This window comes from Xyrauchen texanus, chromosome 8, assembly GCF_025860055.1.
Source record: "Xyrauchen texanus isolate HMW12.3.18 chromosome 8, RBS_HiC_50CHRs, whole genome shotgun sequence".
Classification (NCBI taxonomy): Eukaryota; Metazoa; Chordata; class Actinopteri; order Cypriniformes; family Catostomidae; genus Xyrauchen; species Xyrauchen texanus.
This window is the reverse complement of record NC_068283.1, coordinates 13,844,734-13,852,849: the sequence shown is the minus strand read 5'-3', so window position 1 is coordinate 13,852,849 and position 8,116 is coordinate 13,844,734. Positions and strand designations below refer to the sequence as shown.

Genomic DNA, 8,116 nt, shown 5'->3' with positions numbered 1-8,116 from the left:
ACAGCCTTAGTCAGAATTCATCTTTTTTTTATAAAATGAAAGTGAATGGTGACTGAGTCTGTTGCTGTTCAGTCCCTAACATTCTGCCTAACATCTCCATTTGTGTACCACGAAAGAAAGCCAGTCATTCAGGTTTGGATCGACTTAATGGTGAGTAAATTATGACAGAATAAAATTATTTCTTAAATATTTAATCACTGAACAGCAAAGAATTTGCTATTTCAGCAGACTGTACTTTCTGTCTCCTTCGGACGAGGGTGTGCAGGGTTGTCAGTACATCTGGCGCTATGCGTCTCTGTTCACCAAACTCACACATGGGTGGCCTTTGAGGTAAAAGTGCAGGGGTTTGAAGGCCCATTCCCCATGAGAATCAACTCTGATCCGAGGGGCCGACATCACCTATCAAGCATTAACAGCGTATCTCTCTCTGTGTCTCTTTCAACCCACACCTCAGTATCAGTGGCCAGATCCCTGCGGTCAAAGCAATGTTTTATATCTAGTGCTTGGCACAACTTGGGCGGGCCATTGCAAAGTTCTTTGTCCTTAAGTATTTTTGCTCCTTCCTTGCATTTGGCTGCTTGCAGCTCCCTCATGACATCCTGACCACTCAAAAGTTCAAATAAGCGTAAAAGCACTGCCGCCCCCTCCCCTGCACACACTGGCATACATTTTCGACCAAAAGTTTGAAATAATGTACAGATTTTGCTTTTATGGGAAGAAATTGGTACTTTTTTCACCAAAGTGGCATTCAACTGATCACAATGTATATTCAAGACATTAATAATGTGAAAAATTACTATTACAATTTGAAAAAAAATTCAGAACTTCTTAAACTACTTCAAAAAATTCTCATGAAAAAAATCCTCCATGTGCAGCAATGACAGCTTTGCAGATCTTGTTATTCTAGCTGTCAGTTTATCCAGATACTCGGGTGATATTTCACCCCACACTTCCTGTAGCCCTTGCCATAGATGTGACTGTCTTGTCTGGCACTTCTCACACACCTTACAGTCTAGCTGATCTCACAAAAGCTCAATGGGGTTAAGATCCATAACACTCTTTTCCAATTATCTGTTGTCCAATGTCTGTTTCTTTGCCCACTCTAACCTTTTCTTTAATTTTTCTGTTTCAAAAGTGGGTTTTTCTTTGCAATTCTTCCCATAAGACCTGCACCCCTGAGTCTTCTCTTTACTGTTGTACATGAAACTGGTGTTGAGCGGGTAGAATTCAATGAAGCTGTCAGCTGAGGACATGTGAGGCGTCTATTTCTCAAACAAGAGACTCTGATGTACTTATCCTCTTGTTTAGTTGTACATCTGGTCTTCCACATCTCTTTTTGTCCTTTGAAGATTGTAGTGTGCACCTTTGTATGAAATCTTCAGTTTTTTGGCAATTTCAAGCATTGTATAGCCTTCATTCCTAAAAGCAATGATTGACTGATGAGTTTCTAGAAAAAGCTGTTTCTTTTTTCCCATTTTTGACCTAATATTGACCTTAAGACATGCCAGTCTATTGCATACTGTGGCAACTCAAAAACAAACACAATGTTAAGCTTCATTTAACGAACCAAATAACTTTCAGCTGTGTTTGATATAATGGCAAGTGATTTTCTAGTACGAAATGATCAATTTATCATGATTACTCAAGGATAAGGTGTTGGAGTGATGGCTGCTGGAAATGGCGTCTGTCTAGATTTGATCAAAAATGACTTTTTTCAAATAGTGATGGGCTGTTTTTTACATCAGTAATGTCCTGACTATACTTTGTGACCAGTTGAATGCCACTTTGGTGAATTAAAGTACCAATTCCCTTCTGACACAGCTAAATCTGTACATCATTCCAAAATATTGGCCACCAGTATATATATATATATATATATATATATATATATATATATATATATATATTTATGGTAGTTAGCAAGGCTCCACGCTGTCTCCTTCTTGTCGGCTTTTGTATGTGTTCTTTATATTTGAAAAAAGGAGTTCATGTAAAGCGCCAACTTGCAACTTAATGAGAAACAGTTGGAGAGAAAAAAACACCACAACAAAACATTTTCTTGTAAAGCTAGCGGTAGGAAATTGTGGTTACACTCTTCCGGCTCGATCTCCTGTAAACCTCTTAGTTATTTATGTGAATGTGATTTAGAGTGGTTTCTGGACTTTTATCTTGGCTTGGGACGTTCAAGCTGAGGTAGATGCTGTAGATGTGATAGACGTAGATGGTTCCATATTCCAAGAACATAGCAGTGTTCCTCTCTGTGCGTTTACCCCCTGCTGAGTGGGACGGGTTGTCCTCCCCACCTAAAATGCCTCGGTTTCCTTCCTTTGAGCTTAGTGCCATCAGATAGCTTCCTCACCAACACCTAATGAAAACAGAAATCTGAAATACAAAAACAAATAATTGACCACAAAATTTGTCCATCTTTTTTTTTTCTTACTTCCAGCAGGTGGTGCAAATGTGCCAATAGATAGAGATTCAAATCCACTAAATCACAAATGCTAAGGCAAGGGTCATCATTACTGTTTGAGCAAACCATTATTTGAACCAAACCATTAAGTATTAAGATTTGAAGCATAACTTCCCCACACCTGAATGTAGGGTTGTCAACTGTCTTGTATTAGTCGGGATGTCCAGTATTTTTTTAATTCTTTATTTATAATAAAACAAAAACAAATATATCCAGAAAAAGTACACATATGCCACAGTTACTGTACCACCGAACAGTTCAAAACATAAATAATTAATAAATATATTTTTGGCTTGGATAAAAGATATAAGGGTGTTTCTTAACCTTGGGGCACTTTCATGTCCCAGGGTTTGATTTATATTGAAACAAACAGTTTTAAAATATTTTGTCTTTTTGGTATGTGAAGGTCATGTTACAATTCACTTGGAAAACATTTTCCAGGCCTTCGTCATTTATTTTTAGTACTTTTCAAATGCCTTTTATGTACATGTTTTAGTGTTTTCACCTTCTCCCAAACCCAGACTTTCAATATTGAAATATAATATGAAAATCCATTATTAAATACAAATTAATACATGTTTAAAACTATGATAATCTTAAAAAAAAAAAAAAAGAGTGAAATAAACCCTTTCAATATTTACTTTGTGAAAATAATTTCTATATATTTTTTACAAATTATGACTGTCCCACAGTGTTGTAATTTTCACCACACCAAATAATCTTATGCCTTATTATTAATATTGTTATTATTTTCAAAAGTTAGTGTACTTGTTTACCAATAAAATTCAAGGTAAATATCACTTGTGATCAAATAATTTTATAAGGAGTCATTTCCAATCAAGTATATCCAGAAACAAATATATCCAGAAAAAGTACACATATGCCAGTTACTGTACCACCGAACAGTTCAAAACATAAATAATTAATAAACATTTCCAATCAAGTTTTAAAATTTTGCCAAATTTTATGTCTAATATTATTTAATTGTGTATTTAGATTATGTCAAATGTTAGCTATGGAAGTATCCTCAGCAAGTCAAAGGAGTTGGTCATATTATTTAAAAAAAATTATAAATCTAATTTCCATCACTGTAACATCCACCACATACAGAATATTATATGTAAGGACACTGTCGTGAAGATTTTCATGACTTTCATAAAAAATGAAAAAAAAAATGCATGTGATGCATGTACTTACACAGCTGAACATTGTTGAAATGTGTGTGTTTGCTTCACATCATTTAACCTTTCAGAGGATGCTCTAAGATGGTACAAACAATCGTGCAGGGAAGTAGAGCAAATACCAGGCTGCTGTGAATGATGTTTGTGTTATGAGTTCAACAGAGTGTGAAAGCCACAAGTTTCACCTCCTCCATACTGACTGAAGGCCGACATGCTGGAGGAATGCTTGGTCATACAGAGGGGGGGAAACTGCCAGGCCAAATGCCCTTCAACAAGATAATTGCATTCATGCTTCTCATTACACCCATTCTTCTCACAGACCCTATATTGCAAACAAACAATGGCAAACTGAACCTGAAATGGAAACTCTGCAGTGTCATACAACGGTTTGGCAAATTTTCTGGTATTTTGGTGGTTTTAATGTTTTCAAAAGCCTTCTTTCCATTTAAAAGCTCATTAACATAGAAATTAGGCCTCCCAGTGTCCAGTTGAGTGTAGTCTATTCAAAACTTGCTGTGTTTAGCTCCGGTCATTCACACTGTTCAATGGGGCTCTGCATTACTTGGGATTATCGTGACTTTCCTACAGTGTGTTCACATTACTGAAGTGATATGTGATCTACATTGAAAATGCAGGTAATTTAAAAACTTTAGAAGCCAAACTGATTCACATATATATATTTTATTAAATAGAGCGCCACATGAACACATTACAATTCATCAGCATTACTTCACTAGCTCCAACAATATTTTGTAGCATTACAGTATATTCAGAGACATTTTCTTCAGAACTGGGGTGCAGAACACTGTTTCTCTTGCCAAAGAATGAGTATATGCTTGGGCTGTTACTCATTTCTGGGTGTCACTTGATGACTTCAACACACAATTATTCCTGCTGTGAATAATGTTTTAGTCACAGGGTAATTTTTGTTTCTTTTCACCAGCTGGATTGCACTCTCAACCCTTTTTCTTCAGACACTACGACAGAAATGAAAATACATAATTTCATCAAAATTAATAATTTAAATGAAAATATAACAACTTCTTGTCATTTCTAACCATGATTACATGGCCCTCTGGAATACTTGACTCTAATTGGTTAAATTAGATGTCCGTTCAATGGACCTCATTCATTCAAATTTAGTAAATATTCTAAATAACTGGGTGCAATTTCAGCATTAATGGAGCTTCCTGAAAACTTAACATGAAACGTGCGAGGACGTGCTTTAAGTGCTACTTAAGAGAGTTGCTGTCTGTGTGACAGTGCTGAAATGTGACCGTATAGTTCTGCTCATCATTGTAACTTTATTATATATATGCAATAACTTCACAATTTATACTTTTCCTTGCTAAAATTTGTTGTACAATTTTTTTTTCCTCCCCTTTTCTCCCCAATTTGGAATGCCCAATTCCCAATGTGCTCTAAGTCCTTGTGGTGGCATAATGACCTCAATCCGGGTGGCAGAGGATGAATCCCAGTTACCTCCGCATCTGAGACCGTCAATCCACTCATCTTATCAAGTGGCTTGTTGAGCGCATTACCACGGAGACATAGTGCGTGTGGAGGCTCCACGCTATTCTCCGCAGCATCCATGCACAACTCAGCGAGAGAGCGAAAACCACACATTATAGCGACCACAAGGAGGTTACCCCATGTGACTCTACCCTACCTAGCAACCGGGCCAATTTGGTTGCTTAGGAGACCTGGTTGGAGTCACTCAGCACACCCTGCATTCGAACTCGCGACTCCAGGGGTGGTAGTCAGTGTCAATACTGAGCTACCCAGGACCCTACAAATGTTTCTTAAATATTCAACCTAATTAACTGCACACAATCTGCTTACATAATCAGGAGTGCATTTGAAATATTTCGTTTTCAGAATATAAAAGATATAAAAGCTTCCAGGATTAGGGAAGACAGTGGAGGTCCTGTGTGTTGATCCTGCTAAATACAAGCATTCACTGAATGTTATTACGTGTTATTGTGGAACGCAAAATAAGGAGACGTTTCGAAGAACATTTTTCACGAAGGGAGAAATGAAAGAAAACATCACTTCCTCTTGTTACTGTAACTGTAGCCAGCTGGTAGGCAGCTGTGCAGTTTGTAAACCTCACTCCCCTGGCCTAAAGAGGCACACTAGCGACAGACGCTAGAGGCTGTAGCTTTTAGTGCTCGCCTGCCAAGAAGAAGGTTGAATAAAAAACAATGCATCGCTGCCTCCTGGAAATGCCGCCAGCTGGACGGCCTCCTCCAACAACGCCGGCCGGTGGCACTGAATCCACTCGGACATTCCTTGAGGAAGCTGGGAGACAAACTGCTCCAGTACCACCAGATCGATGACATCTATGGTGCCGTGGGTTCCCTCGGCCAGCAACCATTTCCGGGTGGGATCTGGGGGGGGGGGTCGCAGCACCAGCTCCCTCTCTGATGATCAGGCTCTGGAAAACCTGCTGGTCCTCTGCTTGTGCCTGGAGCAGGGCTTGGAATCGTAAATTACGATATGTGTGCAACATTTTTAAATTGCAGCATCTGGTTTTTATTATAAAGGGGCATAGCTTTCGCAAATCAGTACTCAATACTCACTACTCATGAGTACTTTTAAATGAGCTACTCTTTTACTCTTACTTGAGCAGTTTTTAGGACAGGTACTTTTACTCAACTCAAACAAAAATTTTTAAGAAGTAACAATACTTTTACTTAAGCATTATTTTTCAGATCTCTTTCCATCTCTGCTCACAACCCACAATTCTTTGCTTCAGCGGAAATGTCTAAAAAGATTGACGCCAATTTGCCCAAAAATATGATGTTAAAATTTAAGTAATGTTAATTCCCAAGTTGAAGATCCTCAGTAGATGGGTGTAGTCAGAGTATTTAATATGTATAATTATAGTAATATGTAATTAAAATAAAGTATTATAGACTTTATATTTATAATATAAAGTATATTTCTTTTCTCTCTACATCATTATACATTTCCTTCCAAAGGGACTTTGCTCCCTTCTCACTCAAAGTGCTTGCACTTGTTAAAGAGTGGCATGCTGTCATAGCAACCATGATAAATGCTGTTTCTGTTTGTCCTACAAAGGCCATCTCCTTTAAATGAGGCTTGTTTAAAGAGCATGCTCGGTATACTGCAGCCTTTAAACGATGCATCCTAGCTACAGCGCTGTACTGTACAAGGGTGAAAATGTATTTGGTTTTTATTTTTCACAAACTCTGTGTGTTTCATTGGGTGTTCGTCTTGCAAAATTGTTGCGGATTTGGTGTGAACAGGCCTTTAGTGTGGGCCAAACATTTGTCTCTCACAGGCCAAATGTGGCCCGCAGGCCGCCTATTGAGGAACCCTATGGTAGGGTGTTACCTTAAAGAGTTTGTTCTGTACTATATATTTCCTAACTGATAAGAATTATTCCTATGGATCAACCACATTATTTTGACTCAATGTTAAGTGGCAACTCCAATCATACATTTTTGCATCGGCTCCAGCGTATTTACCTTCCCTTATGGCATGACCAGAAGCGTTAAAGGGGCTCAAACCAGGAAGTAATCGTGTTTGCATAATCATTGATGAATGCGATTCAGAGGTTGCATTTTTCTTCACTTATGGTTAAGTTTAGGTTTGGGGTTTATATTTGGGGGTGCAGTTTATTGAATATGCATTCTTCTTCAACAGCTGCAGCTGAAATCAACTTGCTTCACAACCTGCTTTTGGCACTCCATGGATATTACACTCAGAAAATGGAGCTCATATGTGTCCATACCTCCAACAGCACTTACCACTTTGGCCACCGGGGGCAGTGTTTAGAATTTCCATCAGCACAGACCAATTTTAGCTAAAGAAATAGTTACTGTTTCCACTTTATTGTGCCTTCAATCTATTTCATTATAGTCAGTGTTACCGCTTTCTTTGATCTTCAGTGTTCTGCAAAAGTTAATTTCTGTACAGCAGTAAATTATTTTGCTGTCATTATTAACAAAACCTCACATAAATACATTTTGACAAATGAACATTGCCATAGAAAATAATAAATTCTGATTCAGAGAGCATGAAAAGCTCAAAGTAGATTTGCTGAATTGTCAGCTTGTAATTGCAGTAAGACATTCTGAGACTTTATGAACACAGTAGAAGGCTCCAGTCATACTGTATGACTGGTCTGGAAAAGCTTTTAATCTATAAACAGCTGGTCCACTTTCATGCTGTTCACAATCTTGAGATGAAATGAGTTAATAAATACCAACTTAAGACAAACTCACCTCAAACTCTGACAATTCCAGATAGTGGTTTATTATATGCACTCTTTAAAAATACTTTCCAAACTCTCCATTTCTCAAAATGATTTGTGTCAGACCTCCAAGTGAGTGTCTGTGGTGAGGAAGCACTTAGAATACAAAGTCTAATGTGGAACCACATGAGGAGGCATTACATTGCTTAACACGATTTAGCAACATTGGATTTTTTTTCAGGA

General features: G+C 37.8%; 1 pseudogene; it reads right to left on the bottom strand.

Moving 5' to 3' along the window:
* Window positions 1–285: 285 nt before the first annotated feature.
* Window positions 286–8,116, bottom strand: part of LOC127647528 (DNA-3-methyladenine glycosylase-like) — a 49,627-nt pseudogene continuing 41,796 nt past the window's right edge.